A 24404-nucleotide genomic window follows, 5' to 3' on the forward strand; every position below is an offset into this window, starting at 1 on the left:
GATTATGAGTGAGTGAGAGGAGGCCATTGTGAATTCATAGATATAAGATCCACGTATAAGACCTCTGAAAGGAAATGTACTTTACTTTGCTTTCAAGAGAGACAGCCTAAAAGAGAGTCAAGAATACCTGAGAGATTGTTGGGAGCTGTAAATTCTGGTCCCGGCACTGGCACTTACAATCTGTATCACCTTACAAAAGTAATCTTTGTGGGCCAAGACTTTCTTATTCACAAAATGAGGCATTGGATGGTTCTTGAAGTCTCTTCTGTCTCTACTGTTCCAATTCCAAGACTCACATTCATCACGACGAATTCTCCAGGCAAAACACTAGCTGGAAGCAGTCAAAGGACTTTTGGGGGGAACTATGATATTCCCTCTCATTCATTTATTCATCAAATATTATTAATTATTTAGTGCATTCCAAGTATACTCTAAGCAATAGAAGATGAATAAAATACAGCCCCTGGCCCCAAGAAACATGCGGTCTACTAGCAGTCAGCCTCGTAATAAAAGAACGCTATACATACTCTTAAAACTCTGTACACGCAAGGGGCACACATGAGGGAGAAATTGATGCTGCCGTTTGGTTGGATACAGGGGGAGCTGACAGAAGAGACTTTGTAGAGGAGACAATAATTGAATGATCTCTTAAAATACGAGTTCACTAGAGGAATGGTGGATGGTATGGAGTGGGCAAGAGCGGGGAGCCAAAGACTGCACTGAGACAGTTACTTACAATAAATTACTGTTTTAGACTCAGAGGGACCATAAGCATTTGATGAATTAAATTCCACTTTGTATATCAACACCAGGGAATTATGATTATTAATTAATGTGCTGATCACCTCTGAGTTGTAGGAAGTTGTTCACAATGGAGAAGAGAGTAGTTTGTTGGTCTTTTTGAGGGAATTTTTAAAAGGGAGCTTTGTAAATTTGAAGTTAGCTGCTTTTATTTTTTTCCTCTTCCCTTGTGCATGCAATGGAACAAAACATAAACAGGCATTCCTGTTTAGGAATTTAGTTTAAATTCCTGTTTAGGAATTTAGTTTAAATTCCTTCATTATTTTAAACTAAAGAATGAAGAAAATAGATTGCTTATTGCAGAACTGTACCTTTGTACCTAACTATGTATACAGCAAAAAGTATGCTTTACCAAATAATAATCCCAACAGAACAGATTATGACTATCAGGTTAATGTTTGTGATTTAAAAGCCCAAAGTAAAAAGTGGGCACCAATACTACAGCAAGCTGGTCATTAACCACTGTAATTTCTTCAAGTTACTGGTGTTGTATCATGAACATATACAATGGCCTAACAGTTTTATATGCCTTATACAATGTGTTTACGTTACCTTACTGAGAGTTCTTATGTCCCTGCAGAGACTGTGCTTCCACAAAAACGTTAGAAATGATAATGGACCCATTATTCTTTTTATGGGTGTCAATCGTTCTGATGAGAGGATACTTGAATGTGGCCTCTGCCCTAATAGCAGGGCTCCCATGTGCCCCTTGAGCTCCTTCATGTGATGCAAACACATCTGTCTTCCAGACTAGGCTGTAAGCTCCTCTGAGGGTAATGACCTTGATATTATGATTTTTTTTTATCATGTATTGTGCCCTTTGCCCTCCTTCTCTTCTCAGAACCTGATGGAAGACTTCAGGTACCCATAGATGATGTACTCCAATGTTCGCTAAAGCAATAGCATAAATACACAACATGTGATACATCTATGTGAAACAAATTAGTGTTTTGCATTCTTAACATTGGGATATGAGTTTTATTAATTAGTAGATTAGCTTGAAGCTAGCCAACCTTGAATTTGAATCTGGTTCTAACCTGTGAGGGATGGTAAAGTAGAAGCAAGCGTTTATTGGGGGCATGTTTACATTCCATGCATATTATCCAAACACGTTATCTCATTGAGCCCTTAAAACAACCACAAAAAGTATGCCAAATAATCTCCTTTACAGGTGGAAGAACTGAAGCACAGACGTGTAAATTCCCCAAGTTCCCACAGCTGGTAATTGTTGCAGCTGGGATGCATATGTAGACATTTTTCCAGAGCTTGTGCTGTGCTCCTTTCCAGTAAGCTGCAATTTCTGTGTGCCCCTGGATAAGTTATTAACATCTCTGATTTTATTTTCCCATTTCTAAAAATGAGAGTGTGATGGTTAATTTTATGTGTAAATTTGTCTAGCCTGTGGTGCCCAGCGGTTTGGTTAAATCACAGTTTAGATGCTGCTGTGAAGGTATTTTAAAAATGTGATTATCATGTCATTCAGTATACTCTGAGTGAAGTAGATTACCCTCCATAATGTGAGTGGGCCTTATCCAATCTGTTGAAGACCTTAAGAGAAAAGGCTGACATCCTCAGAAGAAGAACAGTTTTTCTCTCCTGACTGCAACATAGAAATTTTACCTGAGTTTCCAGCCTTCAGACTCAAGACTTCAGACAATATCAGCTTGCTGGACTTTCCAGCTTGCTGGCCTACCCTTCAGATTTCAGACTTGACAATTCCCACATGAGCCAGTTCCTTAAAATAAATCTCTCTTGTTCTGTGTCTGTATATCTGTGTCTGTCTCTGTCTCCCTCTCTCTCTGCCTCTTTTTCTCTCTATATACAAACATACATACACACACACACGTACATACATACATACATATATTATTTTGGTTCTCTTTTGGTTTCTCTGGAGAAGACTGACTAACACAGAGAATAAAAATAAATATTAAATGAGGCAATTCATGTAAAAACACCTAGCATTACCAACCATTCAGTAGAGTTTTATGATCTGTTTCTCTCCTACTTTTTGTCTGTTTCCCTACTGTCCTCTTTCATGTTTTTCATATTTTTATTTCTCCCTTCTTTTTCTTTTCCCTTGTAATAAAACAGGTCCTTTAATGCATGGAAATAACATCTTTTTAAATTTACCAACTGTATCAGCACAAATATTCTATTAAAAGTAGGGTGATATTACATGACTATTAGTGCCTACAGTGACATTTACATGTTCCCTTTCACTAGTGAGTAATGATAATTCATCTACACCACGTGGCTGTGAGTAATTGCTCCCTTCTGAAGATAAAGGTTAGAATGGTCTGTAACCATCATAATTTATTCACTGTGTGTGTAGTTTCAAAATATATTTCCTACGATATTGTTCTGTCTCTGTTTTCATTTAGGTATTCCTCATTTTTATGCAACACAAATTTTACATTGGGAAAGCATTTTATTATTGATTTCTTCATCGGATAAGTAGTATGGTGAATTTGACACTCAGTTCACTCTTCCTCCATAGCAAATTAGAAAACATTGGAATCGTAAAGTCTCAATATAGACACTGGGAATGTGTCTAGGGGTATAAGATGGGAGAGAGAAAGAAGGAGGGAGGGAGAGAGGGATTTGAGAGGGCAACAGGAAGGTTCTTTTATCACTTAAACTATTTCCAACATCTAATTACTGATACAGGAAGTTAAATTTATAAGAAATAAGGATTAAGTTCAAATACTCTTGAGAACACTCATAGACCAAATTCACACTAAGATGTCAAGTGTAAGCCCCTTCAGGGCAGGGACTGTGTCTTGACCACTTTTGTAGTTTCAACTGCTAGCACATAATAGGTACAAAATAAATATTTTGATTGGATAAATGATGCTAGAATCCATTCTGGAGTCAGAATTTGATGAGTAAGGTAGGAGTGAGGATGTAACAGAAGTTTGACAGCAGAGGTGGGGAAATTGATGGCGTAGGAGGGGGCAAAGAAAACAGTGAGAGAAGCTTTGTAGTAGAATAAGCAAACTTTACACACTTTATCATTCTGCCAAGAACAGATCAAGACCTTGTCAAGCTTCCTACATCCATTTAGCTCTTAGACGTGTATTGTGTTGATGAGTCACCTGGCTATCCAGCTACACTGCCAGTCACGGCTGAACTGAGAGCAGCCCCTGTGTTTAGCCCAGGAGGCAGGCACCCTGTCCGGATGGCAGGTATCCAGTGACCATGCACTGAGGTCTTACTCTCTCCAGCAAATACAACCTCCCTGCCATTCCTAAGTCAGTATCTGTCCTCACTGCTGCAGTGGTATCCTGAAGGAGTTAATGCAGCTCCCATAAGGGAACTAATTTAGAACCTGGCAACAGCTTAGCCACTGAAAGAAATATGGCTCATTTCATGCTAGGTGATATAAATTAAAGTTAATGTTATATGTGATGAAATGTCCTTTTAGGTATTATGTGTAATTTTGAGTATTAGGAAGTCCCAGTAGGCTCTTTTTATTTTAGAAACCAGTCTACTAGATTTCCCCTTACATTTCTTCTTTTAAACAAAGCGCCAGGAAAAGGTTATATGAATCATCATATTTTTAGCATAGCAGGTAGACTAAACATATAAAAAGTTACTAATAGACTGTGAAAATATCTATCACAAAAATAACAGCCAAAAGGTTAGCATATGTTATATAAAAAGCTCAGTTTTTTTGGTTTAAAAAAAAACAACAGTGAAACCCCCCCTGCCCCAAGACTTGCTTAAGGGTTAGCATGCATGTAGAAAAATATCCAACTAAGCTACAAAGAAATTAAATTTAAAATATCTATGAAATTACCTAATATTCTACCTGTGTGAACCTGGAAAAATTACTTAATCTCCCTGCTTCAGGTTTTTCTCTTGTTAAATAAGGTAAAAATATGTCACAGGGATACTGTAGGCATCTAATGTATTTTTAGGCACGTATTTGCTAGACTTGTAAACTACTGAAACACCATCTGGCTCAGAATAAGACTCAATATGCTTACTTATTATTATTATCCCAACATTTAAAAATGATAATAGTGTATGCTGAAAAATATGTGAAATGTGCATATGCCCATATCAGCTATCAGTGTAAATGGGAATAACCTTTTTTGGAAATCAATATGGCAGTATGATTCAAGAATTGTAAATGTATATACTCTTGATTCAGTAATTCCAGTTGAAGTTATTTATCCGAAGGAAAAAAATTCAAAGAGAAAATGGTAACTATGCACAATTTACATAGCCCTCACACTACTACAGTACTTAAAAATGTCTCTGTGTGAGGAGGAATATTATGTAGTCATTACAGATAATAATTATAAATATTATTTAGCCAACCAAAAACCATTAGTAAGATAAAGCAAATATTGCAAATAGAATATAGAATGATCCCTGTAACAAATACGTTTTAAGATTTTTTCATTATCAGTAGTTTTTTCTTTGCACCATTTTTACTCTAGGATGCAGGGCAGGGCAAATGCCTTCTCAGTCAGGAAAAGGAAGAAACACAGGGGACAGGAGAAGGAGACCAGTCCCTTGCCCCTCCCAGTCTTGGGAGTGTGGTAAGTCGGAGGCAGAGGGGGAGTTAAGGGAAGTAAAGTAACGAGACCATCCTGTCAGTGCCTCCCCACCTCTGGCTCAAGTTGAAATCTTGGAAGGAGTGGGTGTTGATGAGATTCAGTGATGGGGAAGCGAAAAGCCTTTTGTGTCCTGCTTTCCATGTGGAAGTTGGGGTAGTGGAAAAAGAGGAAGTCTGCCATGCCTAGTAACCTTGTGGCAACACAGCGCAGACCCAGCAGGATGAAAGCGATGGCGGAGAAGCATAGCTGTGAGTGAGAGCTACTAAGCCACCGTTGGCCTCCATTGGCGTGGGATGGGTGCTAAAGTGGGAGAATGTGCAATATGCACTGTGAGAAAATAAGGGAGTAGCTGAGATGAGAGCCTTTCGTGAAAGGTTTGCCTTGAGGTGGAGATGATCTTGACACATAATCCATGGGGGTTCAGTTCAACAGGAGCTACTTAAAAGCTGTGATTAAGCTCCAGAAGGGTGAAAGCTAAGGTGGTATCAGAAATAGAGGAAGGTTGGGCTTCCCTGGTGGCGCAGTGGTTGAGAATCCGCCTGCCAATGCAGGGGACACGGGTTCGAGCCCTGGTCTGGGAAGATCCCACATGCCGCGGAGCAACTGGGCCCGTGAGCCACGATTACTGAGCTTGCGCGTCTGGAGCCTGTGCTCCACAACAAGAGAGGCCGCGACAGTGAGAGGCCTGCGCACCGCGATGAAGAGTGGCCCCCGCTCGCCGCAACTAGAGAAAGCCCGCGCACAGAAACGAAGACCCAACACAGCCATAAATAAATAAATAAATAAATAAATAAATAAATAAATAAATAAATAAATAAATATTAAAAAAAAAAAGAAATAGAGGAAGGTTACCTCTCTTCATTCTGAGGCAAAAGAACAAACCACAAATGTACCACTACTTGCTTACTGAACAAATGTGAAGGACATCTGGCAGAAAAATTGACCTCCCAAAGATGTCCATGTCTCAATCCCTGGAACCTATAAATATGCTACCTTAGATGGCATGAAAGGACTTTGTAGCTGTGACTAAGTTAAGTGTCTTGTGGAAGTTATCCTGATGAGTCCAGTGTAATCACAAGGGCCCTTATAAAGGCAAAAAAGGGAGGTGAGTCAGAGAAGGAGGTGTGACTCTGGAAGCAGAGGTCAGAGTGATGTCGCGGGGAGCCGTGGAGTGTGGGTAGCTTCTGGAAGCTGGAAAAGGCAAGGAAACAGAGCCTCCTCTTCCAGAAGGAATATAGCCCTGCCTAAACCTTGGTTTTAGGACTTCTTACCTCCAGAAGTGTAAAATAATGTATTTACATTGTTTTAAGCCCCTAAGTTTGTGGTAATTTGTCACAGTAGCAATAGGAAACTAATACAGGGCCCGAGGAATAAACCAGGCCAGCTTTCCTTCAGCAGAGACTAACAGTGATCCATGTGGATGTCAAGTCCAGAGTCCCCCACGGACTCGTGAGCTCATTGGTGCCCCCGCACCCCAACTGCCATATTGGGGAGCAGGGGTGGTGGAGGAGGTGTGCGTGAGAGGAATCTAAAAGTCAGAGTATTTGCCTGAAAGATGCTGACTCACTAGGTATAAACTTCTCATAATTTTTGAGTTTATATTTTTCTTCCAACTACTTATTCAGAGTAGGCTGACAGGAAGATAGGTCAGTCATAGAGTTAAACTGAGTAAGAGTAGGTAGCTACACTGCTGTGAATCTCTGCCATGATCACAAGTAATAAAACATGACACTGACTGCATTTACATGACATACCAGAGACCATCCCAAGCACTTTACATGCATTATCTAATTGAATGCTCACAACGGATACTAAGAGGAAGGTACTTTTATTACTTTCATTTTCACAGATGTGGAAACTGAGGTATCAAGGAATTAAATAATTTGCCCAAGGCCTTGTGGTTTTTAAGCTGCTGGGTCAAAATCTGAACACAAACAAGCCTGAAAGGAAATACAGAAAAATGAAAACAGTTTGATTAATTTTGTTGGCAGGATTGTGGGTGTGTTCTTTTTGTTTTAGTCTTTGTTGGTGTCAAAATAAAGCCACGATAACACTTTTTTTTTTAATATTGACAATTTCCAATCTGCGAACAAATTGTATCCCGAGATTACCAGCCAGGGGAGTTTGAAAAGCATGTGGTTTGTAGACAGACACTGCTGTATTAGAATCTCTACTCCAGGCCTTATTAGAGATGGTAAATTGAGCAATTTACTTAGCCTCTCTGAGTTTCGATTTTCTTATTTATGAAATGAGGGTAATCATATCTGTATTGAAGACCTTTTCAAAGTACAGTGCCTGAAGTGTAGTCACTCAACAAGTGCTCTTTCCTTTCCCCAACAAAAGCTTTATTTTGGTAGTTTTCAGAACCAGCAACCTAGTTTCCTATTTAAAACAATAAAATTCTTGGATGTTAAAATTGCAGATCAGCCAATTAATGTGTCACTTGCAACTTACTGGAGCTATCATAGTAGGAGTACTATCTCAACTATATGTACTTATCAGTCCTAATATTGCTTCCAAGGGGAAATGAAATCTGAGTTACAATTGGTATGACAAAGATGTGTGTGTGCTGTTGGGCCCCGAAGTGAGAGTTGCCTTCTGCTTTCCTTCTTTACTACCCCCAGCCTTGGCAATGACTCTCCATTAATAATGTTGAAAGTGTGCAGCCAGTGGCGAGTAGGGGGAGTGAGAATGAGAATTATTCTCTCTCTCAAAAAAGAGATTGGTAGATATTCCTGGGAGTTTTACTCAATTCTCTATAGCTGGTCTGGAGAAGGTAAACATTCTCCTGGTTGGTCTCCTGATGACCAGAGGATCACTGCTTCTATCAGTGGGTTCTCAGGCCCACTGATAGAAGAATATAGAATATAGAATATAGAATTGACTCTGTATCTCTCATTGGCAAAACATTCATAAAAGGTAATATTTACAGTGGATTCCTGGAAACAGTGTAATGTGCAAAGGCTTTCACCAAGCTTACAGTCAGGCACTATCTATGCACTTATCTGTGGGAAGGCACTCTGTGGCCGAGCAAATGTCACTGTTCAGCAGTGATATAATCAGTTAATCAGGACATTATTTACCACTGAGTGTTCTAGGCATGTTACACCCCCAAGCTTCTCTGTTTGAAATGTTGTTAGAAAAAAAGAAGAAATCGTCAAGTGAATAAACGAATGCATTCAGCCATAAGACCACTAATGAAACTGAGCAAAATTAAAAGTCATGAGAAAGGGAAGAAGCTCACTGTTAGATGTGATCTGAAAAGAGATTGTGGGTTGAAGGAGTGCTAATCAATCATGCTATATCTCAAGCAGTCCTCCAGCAATGAATTCCGATATTTCTACCCAAAGGTCATTGACATGAATTCATAAAAGGAAGAAGGTAAATAGAGCATTTCTGTTGCATTAAAAACAAACAAAAAATAAGAACCAACACACAAGAATGTTTTCACTCCCCTGCCACCAACTGATCCATGAAGATCTGTTACTTCTCAAAAATCTTAGGTCTACATCATCAAATGAGTTTTTCTTTTTCTTTTTTTTTTTCCTTACTGAGAACCAAGTCCCTCTATTCGTACTGTTGCCTTTATCACTGTGATTACATTCCTTCAACTGAACAACTTATTTGTGTGGAACCATAAGGCATGGAATGAAGAATATCCTGCTTTTCATGCCTCTCATCTTCAGTGAAAACATGACAAAAATAGTGAAGACAAGACTAATAACAAAATAACACGAGGAAGCTAGTTTTAATCATTTGAGAGATCAATGCTCTCTACCATTTTTTGCTCAAAGCATCATTTCAGACGACTGCTTTGGTAAATCCTGGGCAGCTGGCATTTGGCTTGATTACCTAATAGTTTGGGGGACACAGCTATGGAATTATAGCATTAGAATTTAGCAGGCTTAACACACAAAAGTAATCATCAGCAGGAGTCCATGAGTTGTGGATGAAACTTGTTCTGTGCATACATCCAGGTCCTGAACATTGGAGGGGAAGGAGCAATCCCATATCAAGAAGATTAGAGCCTAGAGGTTATATGAAAACTTTCAGTGAGTCCTAGATTAACACTAAGCCTCAGAGTTAACTGCCTGATATAATGCAGCAATTTTCCACCTATATCACACAGTCCATCCCAAACTACATAGCTGCCAAGTAAGCCCAAGGTATCTGCAGTGCACAACCAGATCCACTCAGGCATCTTTACCTTCACGGATCTGCTTTGTTTGGAGTAAACATGAGAACAGACACAAGAAAGTAGGACTGGAAATATTGAGGGGGAAATTCCAAAGAATAAAGGTTTATTTAATCCTCTTTTATAGCTCTTCAGTCAAAATACCATTTTTATACTGTAAATATTTTGGAAATGATATAATAATTTGGGGAGAAATTACTTTCAGAACGTTGTACGTGTTTTAGTCAACCAAGAAATAATGACTAAACGGAAGAAAGTATGTCAGAACTACAACATTGAATTTCTTTATCTCAAAGAATTATGTCTCCTGAGCACCTGCAAACAAGGGTTTTGGGTAAGCATGCATAGTTTGAAAGCATCTGGGAGGAATTCAGCGATATCCTGGCTGCTCTGTCTGAATGGCGTCAAACATCTGGATATTTGGAAGTGCTGGTTATTGTTCTGGTTCTTTTTTTTTTTTTTTTTCAGTCATGGAGTCAAATTCATAGAAAGTATAGGATGACATAGGTAAATATTGATAATGCCTCCAGGTCTGTTTAACTTAAGGGGAAGAGATTAATGATACTAAATTTAGGGTCTGGGGTAGAAAGACGATGAAGGCATCTCATACCTTTTTTTCCTTAGTCACTTTTGGGATCCTTATGAGCTCACAGAGCTCTCTTACTGCATGAGAGGTAATGTTTGTTGAGTGGACAAATTAGAAATGGAAGGACTGAAAATAGCCACACAGCTGTTCTAAAAGGGTTTCTAATTTAACAAAGCCACATAGGCTTTGAAAACGGAATATTTTTCTTGATCAAAACTTTTACTGTCCTTGCCTTCCATCTTGTTTTCCTTTATGATAGAAATAAAAAGATGGGAGAAGTGACAAAATGACCATCAGAGACATGTCTAAGGAAATGAAGATCAAGATGTAACAGCAGCAAAGCTTTTAAATTTGAGTATCTTTGCAAAATAAGTAGGATGCCCAGATTGTTCCTGGATTACTTGTTAAGCACTTTGTGCCAGGCTCCGTGCTAGGCCATGCAGATTCCACCTGGAATTCTCCACAGCTCCAGGCAGACTGGTGGAGGCAAGAGTTGCCTAGAAAAGCCTGCAGTGTGGACTTGATATCAGGAGGAATCCCTGAGACCGTGGCGTAGGGCACTGAGTGTTCTGCCACCACTTCTTCTAATGAGAAAAGTGGTGGAGAAGACTAGTTTGGGGGATAAGGCAGAGTGAAGGGATCGAGTCGAAGGAACTCAAGTAAAATTCAGGCTGCGTTTCTTACTCTTACCTCTATCACTTTTTCTCCTTGAGTATTCCGTTGTCCCACAAGACTGAATATTTTCTCTTTAATAATGATTATAATAAAAGATAAGCAGGGAATGATATGGACCCTGAAAACTTCACATAAGAAACTTCTCAAAAGCTCCCCTGTGACCAAGAAAGGGACTCATACCACACCAAAGCACTTCATTAGGAAAACAAGTTAGAAGAAAATGTGAGAGTTCCCTATATTCCTTCTTATAGTTTGAGGGCCATTTCTTAACAGGCTTGACTGCAGGCCTAATGGTGTGGGAAGCAAGTATAAGGAGAATGTAGGTCTAGAAGACATGGAAGTGGCATTAATAAATACGTAAGTAGGACTGTTAGAAATGTGCAGGGAGGTGAAAACTTTTATTGGTACTGTACGTATTTTAGCATCTGTTATTTGAAGATGCATTTAGGAATTAAGATTTAAAGCACCTCCAGAAGATCCATATGGGTAGATTAAATTCCAGAGTTTTGCAACAGAATACTCTGATTGTTCATGTTATCAACGGAGGAAAAATTTAATTCCTTAAACTGAAAGAGGAGCACAAGCTGCTTTTCCAGTTTCCCCAACAGCACGAAACATGCAGTATATTGAGCACGGCCTGCTGTCATTTATTACATCAGTTCTCCAGGCAATTAGTCTCATGGACCATCACCAAACTGGCATGTTTTCCTCTTCCTGCACCTCTAGGAATATCTTAAATGCTTCAGGACAGATTTCCCTTTTACAGACTCACATTAATAAGTGTGATTAATGGACAAATGAATTTATTTGGGTTTTAGGAAAACATCTCCTTCCTTTGTGCATTCAAACTTTTGATCTTGAAGTTATCAAACCTAGGTGATGAGCTGAATTGATTGGCGTTTCTTGTGACATGGTAAAATAAGATGTTAAAGTGGAACTATTTCTGCCTTAGTTTTTTCCTGTGGTGCCAATACAATACTGAAGTGTGCGTCAGACACACCTGTCTGTCGGATGGAGAATTTACAAATGAAATTATAGAGAACTTGTTCCATGATTCTTAGATTCCTCAGCCAGATTCAGGATATAAAAATTGGCCGGAGTGGAAAGAGGGAAGGATTTGCAAAGAGATTTCTTTGTACAGAGTCAGTGCTCTGATGCGAGGCTCACTCCTCGTCTAAGGAGGTGCTCCTGCGGGACCTCTGTGCTCCCTGTGGTTTGGAGACATGCAGGGTTGGATTGTTAGTCTGTGCCTGCAGGAAAGGGGTGGCCACCTGGGTTCCTCTGCTCTCCTCGTGTCTGTCAAGGCAAGAGGTGCGGAGGTGTTTGTCGTGGACCAGATGTGGGTGAAGAGAAAAGAAAGATGGGTAGATTTGCCTTGGGTCCAGTAAAATAGTACCAGTTGGAGGGACAGAGGACCCCCAACAACAAGAATATGGAAATAAATGCTGGACCCTTGGGAGCTGAAGAAGGAGTCACATCTCGGCCCTCCGGCCCTCAGCGTCGGCCTGGGTGAAGGGAGCTGAAGTCGGAGAGGCCGAGCACAGGATATCCAAAGAGCCTGCACTGGGGCTGCAGTATTGCCCTGTAACCGGCAGGGCCAGTGTTGCGCAGAGCCTGTGTTCCATGGTATCAATAAGGTCTTCCCAGCTCTTCTTATGCCTTCTTCCACCTGCTCTCAGTTATCAGAAACAACTAGCAAACTGGGAAGGGTTGAGGGGAGGGGGTGATTACAGAGTCACAAGGCAGAGGACTTAGGAAAAAGGGAACCCCTTTATAGCTCAGGCTTTTAACCTGAGGCAGGGCTAAATTGCCAGGGAAGGTTGTTGTCCTCAAATTATTTATTTATTTATTGGTTTGTGTTTTTTTTGGAAATTAGTTTGTTTTAATGAGACTAGTCATTCTAATTTCTGAATGAGCTTGTGTTTGCAATGGATCTTAGGGTTGTCCAAGGCAGACTGAGCAGCAGGTCAAAGCCTGCTGGGATTTACGTCCTCGGGCAGCTGACTACTACCCACGCTGGATAAAAGCTTGTAAGGATGGTGGGAGACAAACATAAATTTGCATTTTGACTGTGTCAGGAGTTGTGTTTCCTCCAATATCTAAAGACCTGTGTTGAAACTGCTCTTGTTGTCTTACTGCTCCTCATCTGGGAACCCTGCTTCAGGAGACATTGAGCGGCTTAGTTACACGTGGACCAAGCTGGGCCGGTGCCGCGTGGCGGCACCATGTTAGAGGCTGAGGCAAAAGAAAAAATCAGTAATACTGATACTGTTTTTGTTAAAATTCTGATATATTGTTCGTCATGGATTTATTTGCATTACTTTTGATTGTTAAAAATACAGAGAATATCATTGACCTTGACTCAGGATTTTGGTCTCCCCTTACATTTTGTGCCTGAGTATCCTAGTCTCAGCCTTATCCTGGCCCTGTTTGGAGCAGTTAATTTTTCCAAAGGAAGAAAACTTGGTTTCTATTATTTGTGGTGACCATCCTTTCTCTCCCTTCCTCCCACGTTATCATTTTGCTACCAGATATTTTGTCTTTCCCAGTCTCCTCTGGAGACCTTCACTTTCCAATCCATCCACAGATGTCTCTCTGGGCATCAACCCCAGTAAGTGACTTCAGTACTGCTGCTTGGTGTAATGTTGCACTTATAAATGTGGCCAAAAGTAATAGAAGTTTCTTCTCTAATAACAGAAATGTTTTAATCTAATGTTCTAAACCAGGGGTTGGCAAACCTTTTCTGTTTAAGGGCCAGAGAGGAAATATTTTAGGCTTTGCAGACCATGTGTTTCTGTTACAACTACTCAGCTCTGCCATCGTAGTGCCAAAGCAGACACAGACAGTACATGAATGACCTGGTGTGACCTTTCCAGTAAACCATTATTTAGAAAAACCAGTGCAGGGAAGACTTGGCCCATAGGTCATAGTTTGCAAAACCCTCTTCCAAGCTGTGATGCTTAGTCACCCCACTGCTTTTTTTTTTCCTTAGTGGTGATTTAAAAAGGAATAAGAATGTTTAGGATAATTGCTTCTAGAGATCTTTATACGTTAAGATATTTTTTACTGTGGGACCATTGACTTAGCCTGGTTTTTAAAATTAATCTATTTGTGATACATAAACACTCATCAGGTAATAAATGGGTGGCCTATTTTTATAATAATAGCTACCATTTACTGAGTGTTACCCGGGCAAGACCATATGTGTAGATTGTACAAATTAATCCTTAAAACAACTATGCAATTGCTATTATTCCCATTTTAAAGCTGAGTCAGAAGTCAAACAACTTGTCTAAGGCCACAGAGTCAGTGTTGGGTGGACTGAGATATGAGGCAAGGCTTTCACGTGCCTGAGCCTCGCCACTGGAGTTCCTGCTGGAACAAGCACACAGGGTGGCTTAATTAGAGTCAGTTTTGGACTAACCTGGAAGAAGAAAACAAGGAAGTCATGGTCTTGAATACTGAAAAACCACCCAGAAATGGGGTTATCAGTCAGGGGGCAATTATTTTGATGACCTTGCATTGAAGGTTGACCTAGGATGGGTTTCAGTATTATGTGGCTTAGGGAGCTCAAATTGGGGCTCAGACCTCTTTTTCCTGTGGAAGTTCGTATCTCATTTCATACTTAACTGTGAAGGTGAGTGACCCTGACAACTTACTGTAGCATTCCCTGAGGTGACTCCTTCTTACCTTTTCTGATTATGTTAACTCTTTTGGTGGAGAATGACCTGAATATGCTTCTTGGGCTTAGGTCTGCACTGATACTCTTAAGCATTATTGGAGTGGAGAGAACTCCGGAAAACTAAAGAATATGTATTTGTTCTCTGTATTTGGAAAAGCAACACACATACACACACGCACGCATATATATACACACACACACACACACACACACACGTGCGTGTGTGTATGTGTGTGTGTGAGTGCAGTCACCTGCTTTTTGGTAAATATTCTGCTTTTCTTGAATATTTAGACCTGCCCTTTTTAAATTAGTTATTACTAGCCTTTCACTTTTCAAAATATTAGATATTTTTACCTCCAAACTTGTTTTTGTTTTAGTGAACTATTAATTAGTAGGATAATAGATAAAGATAAATTTAAGTTTCAATTGAAATAAAACAACCACACTGACCAACTTTGCTCTGTCTGTGCCTAGCATGAGGAATACAGCAGGGAGCAAGGTGTGTGTGCCCCAGACCTTGGGGCATATACCTGAATGCAGGCATTGCTCCTAGTTTTCGTAGAGTAAAACTGTTTGTTTTGTGTCATTTAGAAAAAGCAAGAAAAGTTTTCACTTTTTAACAGATTGCCATGGTATTAAAGTTCTATATGTCTATTTGCAGAAGGACTGAAGGTTCAGGAAAATGAATTTGTGAGAGTTATTGGGGTAAAATTTCTGAAGAATAAAAACTTTGGCCAAATACAAGTTTCTAAATAAAATGAAAGCCAGAGCCATGAATACTAAAGAGAGCTGGAGAAGGCAGGAGGGTGACCTTTCTATCTAATTGGCTCTGTGAAGTGCCATCTAAACTTTTAAAGCTCTCCAGCGGCAAGGAAGGCCCTACAAAAATGGATCATTGATTGTATGAAACTGAATATCTTAAAATGTTCATTTTTATGTTTTAACATTATAGGGCTACTTCATTAAACACAATGCAAAACACCATTTCATAATCAGTTTAGCAATGGCTAGGATATTTTGTGTTTGACCCAGCTTGTGTGAACATTTCAATCTTTCATTTTTCCTTTTTATTTAAACATTTTGTTTTGATGATACCTTTTCATCGCCAGTGCCTACCTAATTCTGCATACATTTTCCCTTAAGCATATTTCAACAAATGGCAAAAAAGTTTCCAAAGAAGCCTGAGAAAGTTAAAGATGCTGAAGAAATGTCTCAGTATTTGGCAAATTTATATTCAGCATTCTCTGGTTTCAAATCCTCGCCTTTTCTTTTCTCTCTCACCAGAGGTTGATACAAACAAATAGGAAACATGAGGGGGTTGATAAAACCCCATTACAGTAATCCTTTATTTTCTCTCAGGAAAAAGATTTGCAGACTAGTAAGAATGGATCATTTTGTTTTATCTTATATTTCTTAAATTCATGGCAAAATGCATGTAATGGTCTAACAAAGTGTTCTTCATATTTACCTACTCGTCTCTAAAGAGTAACAGATTCCATCAGCCTATGCCTTTGTCAGGTGCCAAGTCTTCCTGCTATAAGCATCTTCTTACCTCTAACAGTGTCTGCAATTCCTATGATGGGATTCTCCCAAGTCTCTCTGTGACCGGTAACCACATTTACATTAAATATGTTCTCTGGAAGAACCATTTACTTCACTTGATAGCAATCATTATCACATCTAAATTGATTCATTTATCAACTGTATTAGGTATATTGAGACCCCAAACCAATGGGAAATAGAAAAGGCAAATCATAGTGGAGCAGATGTTTCCAGACAAGGTGAGCATCTGATAGGGCAGGTGCAGGTGAAGCTCAGTGGGAGGAGCCTTCAGTTGCAGCAAAGGAATTGATGGTTTGAAGAGTGTGAGGCGTTTGCGTGTGTGCCTATGTGTGTGTGAATGAGTGTGTGTGTGAATTCTAATTTCTGTATATTTCGTTTACATTATAAGGGTGTCTTTAGGAGGCATCTCTCATCCATCTGTATATCGGTTTAAAGGCTTTGTGTGTCACCTGGGGAATGGTTAAGTCTTCAGGTTAGGAATTGTGATAGGAGACTAGCTAGACTCTCTGCCTTTGCTGGCATCATTCACAGTCTTGATGGCTTTATTTCTGAGGTGACAGCCCTGGGAATATGGCATTTCTCCTTTTGGTCTTGATTACTTGTTAACTTCTGTGTTAAGAACTGTGAATACAAGGAAGACTGCAAGCTTACAACCTTCCCTCTGGGGCTGTAGGTCCAAATCTGGGAATTATTCCATCAAGGAACGTGCAGGAGGTGACAAGAGGAAGAGGGTGGGAAGATCAACAAACAGGTCCTGAAACGAGGCAATATAAAGGTTTTTATTTTTTACCTTGGTCCATAAAGAGGGACCCGTATCATGGGATTATGGCTTTACTCTGGAGCCAAAGTCCTGTGTAAACTCGCCAGAAGCCAAAATGAACCCAGTATAGTCGTAAGAGATGAAACTAGAACTACTTCCAGCCCTCCTCTTCCCTCCAAGACTCTTGGGCTATCCTCTGTCGCTAAGCTTCTTCTTAACCCGAATTCCTTTCTGTCATTCTGCCTCTCACCCAAATATCTTACTCATTCACCTGTGCAAGAACTATAGTTACCAGAACTAACATGTGGCAGGTAGTGTTCTTGGTATTGGGGAGGGAATAGATTACTACCCTTAAAAATGACCAACTATTTTTTGTCCCCAAAACCTAGCAGTGTGTCCTCAGCTCTGATCCCCCCTTAACTATTACTCTCAATATTTTTCTTGAACATTAAATTTGTTGAAACAGAGGGGCACATGCAGTATCTGTACTTCTTCCATAGTATGTATTTCTCAATCCGGTTTATTAATTCCAGTGTAACTGTAGTTACTAAAGTCACCAATGACAAACTAGATGCCAAATCCAATGGTCATTTTTCAACTGATGCCCACTCGGCTTCTCCACTGAACTTGGCACTGTTGGTTACTCTTTCCGTCCTTAAATTGCTTGTCTGGGTTCTTCTCTCTTATCACCACTTATTATTTTTATTTGTTTTCTTATTTGCCCTTTTACTGTTCATGTGCTTCAGGGTTATGTTATTGTCCTTCCTCTTTGACTAATGAATCTTTCCTAGAAGATCTCACTCACTTCAGAGTCCATGTAAAGAAAATGGTTAGTGACTATATCAATAATTACCATTTATTGAGTTGAGACTCAATCCTAGGTGATTTAAATATTAATTACAATATGTAGTAATACATATATTCATGTATATTAAGTTACTTCTTTCAAAATTATTGAAAATGCAACATTATTCTCTCCACTTCATAGTTGAGGAAACTGAATCTCAGAGAGGCTGAGTAACTTATTCAAAGCCACACAGCCAGTGAGTGGCAGAGCTGGAATTTGGGACCATCTCCTTCTGTTTGCAAAGCCTATTTTCTTTCCATTGTGACATGGTGTGTCTCAGTGTATCCTCTACTTAAAATTCTACTCCCATGTTTTTGATTGCCCACTGATACTTTCCTTCAATTAAATAAACACTAATGGAATGGCCTTGTGTACAAGGCATGGGGCTAGGCACATAACATAGAGGAGATCCAGCTCCTCTTAGGGTCTTTCATTTCCGAAAGTACCTGCATTACATTCTGTTCAAAAGGAAAGTTGTCTTTCCCCTTCATGCCCAATCTGCAGGTTTCCTGTATTCCCTGTCCTAGTGTTTCTCAGTCCTGGCTGCACATCAACCTCACCTGTGAGAGGTGTGAAAGATGCAAGTGCCTGGCTTTATTCCAGTCCTACTCTTTCGTAATACGGGGCATCTGTATTTTTATAAAAGTCCGCAGAAGATTTCGACATATAGATAGGTTAGAATTCATGGCTCAAATCATGGCATTATCGTATCCTTTGGAGTTACGGTAATAATTTCTTTTTAACCTTCTCCCCATATTCAGTTAGTCCCAATATTCTGAAGATGCCATTTCTTAAGTGACTTGAAGACATCATCTTCCGTTTGTTCTTTCTTTGACACTGTTCTTTTTCAGATCCTTATTTTCCCTAGATACTGAAAGAGCTTTGTAAGAAAACTTTCTGCCTCCCTTCTTGAATAGAGCTATACTTCCACCAGAGTGATATTTTGAGAACTCAAATGGAATAATGGCGTTACCCAGCTCAAAATCTTCAGTGGTACCTGTTACCTGTAGGATAAATTCCAAACTCTGTGGCTGGGCATGTAAAGCCTTCAACAATGTAATTAGAACTTCCCTGGTGGTCCAGTGGCTGGGATTCTGTGCTCCCAATGCAGGGGGCCCAGGTTCGATCCTGGTCGGGGAACTAGGTCCCACATGCCTCAACTAAGAGTTCGCATGCTGCAACCAAAGATCCCACGTGCCACAACTAAAAAAGATCCCGCATGCTGCAACAAAGACCAGGTGGTTCAGCCAGATAAATAAATTAATAAATATTTTTTTAAAAAAACAACGTATTCATTCCTGTTACCGTTTTGCAACTTGGTTCCATTTCTCGCTTTATCTCCTGCCCTGGTCCTTACTCTACTTCATTATAAGTATTTGTTTATTTAATGAGTAAACAAAAGAATGGACTTAGGATCTAGCCCTATAAATTGTTCTACTGTTTTCTGCATATGTGGTGTGACAAGATAGTATATAATTGTCAATACATGTAACAAGTTTGCTACTTTTGGAAGCATTTTGAAGTACCTGGCTTGCTAGGTGAAAGGATTTCCTATATAGCCATAAAATAATGCTATTCGCAATGTTATAATTCATTGATGTTTAATGTGATGAACTCAGGTTCCAAAAGAGACAGGGTGATAAGAACAATGACCCCTCCCAGTTGTTACAGAGAGGACTGAGCTGGCAATATCTGAATTAATCATTCCCTTTTCTAAGACTAGAATAAAGGAAACACTGCATTTGGGGCATTTGAAAAGTCAGTATCTGCCTTCTCCCTTATGCTGTATGCTCCCCGAAGACGGCTTGTTCCGCCTCTTTTGCACTGTAACTCTTCCATCTATAAACAGTGCCCAGCACATAGGCACTGCCTGTCTGATTTGCATTTATATACAGTTTTCAGAAGAAGCAGCGGTTGTCTCCTGTTTCTTCATAGTAATGCTGATGCACATAAAGGAGATTTATCTTTGAGATTTTACCTGAGTGACTTGTGCAGAATTTCCAGCTATGACTCCATTGCTGTGTTCACAACTGTGGCAGGCAGATGATGAATGAAAAGAAGACTCTCATTGACAGTAGACAGTTTAATAAATGCATATTTTACATTTCAGAATTAGTCCTAAGTTTGTGGACTACTATAATATGCTCTAAGCATTTGAACATTGATTCAGTGGGCCTAAAATCTTCTCTCCAGGAATCACTTAAAATCCTGTGGTTCAGAGGAAGATATATAGAAACATGACACACTCATTTAATTGTATGGTGTCTTATAAAAGAGGGAAGCAGTTCCTTGTAAAGCCTACTGAAGCAACTGGTTTGTACCCTGTTACAAGTGACCAGATTACCTTTCTCATTATCTTTGCTTGCCAAACCCAGGAAGTTATTAATGAACATAAAATGATCCAGTCCTTTTAAAAATCCAGCCACTGTACTCATCTCCTGACCTCTTGCTGCAGATAATTCCATGTACCCAACTAATGAAGTTATTATTAGATCTAAATTTACTGCCTGCTAACTTTATTGGGTGGCTCTCTGCCCTTGTATCAGAGAAGAGAGTAAAAGGGGAAAACTCATTCTCTCTTTTTTTTGGGGGGGGGCTGCTTTGGGTCTTTGTTGCTGCGTGCGGGCTTTCTCTAGTTGCGGCGAGCGGGAGGCTGCTCTGCGTTGCGATGCGTGGGTTTCTCATTGCGGTGGCTTCTCTTGTTGTGGAAGCACGGGCTCTAGGCACGTGGGCTTCAGTAGTTGTGACACACGGGCTCTAGAGCGCAGGCTCAGTAGTTGTGGCGCACAGGCTTGGTTGCTCTGCTGCATGTGGGATCTTCCTGGACCAGGGCTCGAACCCGTGTGCCCTGCATTGGCAGGCGGATTCTTAACCACTGTGCTACCAGGGAAGCCCCGGAAAACTCATTCTTTCTCACTGTGCCCTTCATTGGAATCCCTTATATAGTTTCCTTCCTTTTCTTATTTTCATGCTTAAAAATGTGTTGGTTTGCATTTTGAGGGGGGCTAATTATTATTGTGCTTTTTAAAAGTAGAAATATTGTAACAACAGCCTTTTCCATATTTACTGTTGGAAAAAACTAACCCCAGACCCAACAATTGTGTGTTAATTCAGATTTATTTCTGGGAGGCTTCAGTAGTTACTGTGGTGGATCAGCGTGCCTGTTTGCTGCCTTTTAATTCTGTCTCCGACAATGTCTCTTCTGTCTTCTGGCAGGTTGTCAAATACCATTAGGGGTCTTCGGTGATGTTTCATTGTTCATTCCATGTCTTTTATTTCCCTAGTAAAATTCTGGCTGCCTGTGAAATGAATATGATGCTCCTTCTTTTGTTTGTTTGCAAACAAGTAGAAAGGTCTATTGCTCTGTACAGAGAAAGGTGGCAAACAAAGACGTGTCACTGAAACACACTTGAATTTCAACCACAGCATCTAAAGCCTCCATTACAGTAGAACAAAGGACTGGGTGTTTTGTTACTTTCCCAGCATAAAGGGGAAGGAAACTGTATGAGGTCCCTTGGTGGCGCACTATTGTAGCATTAAAAAGTAATTTCTATAAGAAGACCCTTATTATATTTTACTCTTGCTCAGTTCTCTGTAAAAGGCAGAAGGGGACTGAGTAGAAGAAAGACTGGATCACCAGCTCTCTATATATTCTATTAATAAGTCCCTCATCCCTAGAAAGTGCTAGACTTTCTAGAGATTGTATTGCTGCTGCAGAAGTCATTTTGAATTTGAAGAAAATAGTTCAGTTTGCTGAATTCACAATTTTTTATTTAAGCATCATCAACAAAGGGACTTTTCTCCTCTATCCATTTCTGAAATTATAACCCATAGAATATTGACCATTAGTCATGTGCGCTATTACTATAGCCTAAAAGGCATTCCATTGTTCTGCTCAAATGGGTGTCCCTTCTCGGGAGCAGGGGAAGCCACCAGTTCAGAGGAACGCTGAACTTGGAGTAAATGTAGCTGGGAAATCTGGTTAAAGAGACAGAGCTGCAACATTAAGCAGTCCTGTCCAAACTAACGAGAAATGACTAAAATCCATCTGTAACCATCAATATGGGCGTCAAAGCAAGGGATGGATGTCCCGTCATAGAGCAGACTGCACGGGATAAGGGCAAAATGAGTCCTGGGATTAGGTTCTAGCTGAGGCCTGTCAAGACAGTATTCACAGTTGGTAGCCCCTTCCCAGGTGTCTTAAGGATTTGCTAGAGGTGGGCTCCTGATCTTCATTTCCCCAGCTTTCCGGTGCTATAATAAAACTCTTCCCACCTGAAATTACTACAGTGGTTTCTGTGAAGTTGATCAAATCCTGACAAAGTATTTGATGCTGCAAATGAGGTGCTGTTGTAATGATGACCTGAAATATTTAGCAGTTGCTTAGCAGTTGGGCAACGAGCCGTAAAAGAACTGATATGGAAGGCTGAAAAGATAGTGGCACCTGTTGTGCAAAATATTTGAATAATACTTTATCATCTACTATATATCACAAGGTAGACTTTGCACCTTCTTGGCTTATAGCTCTAGGGGAAAAGTCTGCAAAACAGAACTGTAGTAAGTGTGTAGTTGCAACAGTGTACAAATTGTACAGTCGTGTGTTAGCTGAACTGGGAGTGTAGTCAGGAAATAATTATATTGTCTGCGAGTTGACACAAAAGATAGAAAGCATCCAGAGAGTCAGCGCCTTGAATTTTGGAAAAACTTGCTGCTTCTAGAGATTTTTTAAAAGGCTTTGGGTGACAGATGTTTAGCAAAACTTCTCACCTGAATCAAGTGACTCAGGGAGAAGGTCAAATTAAAAAAGTGGATCTTTCTTTCATGTTTCCTACAACCTTAGGGTAGTCACCATTCCATTAAGAACTGTGTTTAGAAAGAATTTTGGTCATAGTTGCTAACACACAGAATTAGCTGAAGGCAAAAGGGTTAGAAACCTACTAAGTTATTGAGAGAATTATGTTGACAGAGAATCCATGAGCCTTTACTGATAAGACCTTTGTTCAACATGTAAAACAAGTTGGGCCTCCAGCCTTCCAGGACCAGGAGACAGACTTCAAAGACTGTGAATAGCCCTCAAGTAGAGCATATTTCCTCCCCTCATCTCCCCTTCTTCAGATGCTGCCAAGGAGGATAATGAATAAGGAGGAGCCTCCCAGAATATGAGCCAGAAGCCACTAAGAACAATGGCCCAGGATGTTCCTCCTAGAAAGCAGAAACAGGGCCTGTATTAGAAATCTCTCCTGTTCCCTGGTTGAGGAGCAGAGATCTCACAGATTCTGCCAGAGTGATCTAAAAATTGCTGTGAAGCAATGACTGCTTGTCTCCTCATTCTTCTCCTTTGGATGAATTCTGTCCTTGTCTCAAGATTTTATACGTAGAATATGTAGGGAGCTTAAACCTTCCATTTTTAACTGAAAGATTACCAGGTCCATAAGAGCCACATCTAGACCTTATGGAGGCTAATATACATTGTTCTGAGATCCTGGATTCTAAGTGACTAAATGGGTTTCCTCCCTTGGGGAAGGGGTGAGTTCTGTAAGTAAGAAATCAAATGAAAATGTCTAGGGGTTTTACATATGGGCAGACTGTAGCAGAAACAATGTGAAATGTCATCACACACATTTCTTCTTAATAGACAAGGAGAAAAACTAGATTCCCAAGTGTCCTTGCACATAGTTTGGGACCATGGGACTGAGTTCTGGATAATGGAATGTGCTTCAAAGGGATGTGAGCGAAGACACCCTCTAGCGTTTCTTGTGCGGCCACAGTGCTTAGTGGTGTTGCGAGATGGAAGGAGCTGAGTCAGGCAGTTACAGTCAGGCCACCAGGTTAGCCTTTACTGTGTTATGCCACTGAGCTTGTCCTATCTGGGCTCATATACCATCCAACTGAAGCGAAATAGTCGCTACTTTGAGCATACAAAATTACATCATTCTATCCTGAATAAAATATACAATTTAATCTAAGTGTTTATCACTTTAGGTACATCTAACTTCCTTGTTGTCCTACTTGTATTACAACTATGAAACATGCACACCTTTAGATGACTATCACCACTTTCATTTTTCCATTATTTTAAATAAAATATTGGAGTAAAAATTGGTAAAATTTTAAAATTATTGTTCAAACCACTGTCGAGACAGAGGGTAACCTAAATTGTTGACTGGTAGGAAGGCTAAGTGAATACTCATTAGACAGAAGACATATAAAAATTCAACCCATGAAACGCAATTAAAGGATGTCATTGTATAAGGTATCAACTGTGATTTTTCTCAAAAAACAAAAACTACCTCTAAAATAAATCATATATTAATCGTATTGCAGAGAGTAGAATCGGTAATTTTCTTCAAAATACTTTATAACTTTCTGGAAGTCTTGGTTAAAAAACCTCTCTAGGGGAATTCCCTGGTGGCTCAGTGGTTAAGAATCCGCCTGCCAATGCAGGGGACACGGGTTCGAGCCCTGGTCCGGGAAGATCCCACGTACCGCGGAGCAACTAAGCCTATGTGCCACAAGTACTGAGCCTGCGCTCTAGAGCCCGCGAGCCACAACTACTGAGCCCGCGTACCACAACTACTGAAGCCCCTGCGCCTAGAGCCCGTGCTCCGCAACAAGAGAAGCCACCGCGATGAGAAGCCCGCGCACCACAATGAAGAGTAATCCCTGCTTACTGCAACTAGAGAAAGCCCGCATGCAGCAACCAAGACCCAATGCAGCCAAAAAT

Source organism: Balaenoptera borealis (genome assembly GCF_965194805.1).
Source record: "Balaenoptera borealis genome assembly, chromosome: 14".
Taxonomy (NCBI): Eukaryota; Metazoa; Chordata; class Mammalia; order Artiodactyla; family Balaenopteridae; genus Balaenoptera; species Balaenoptera borealis.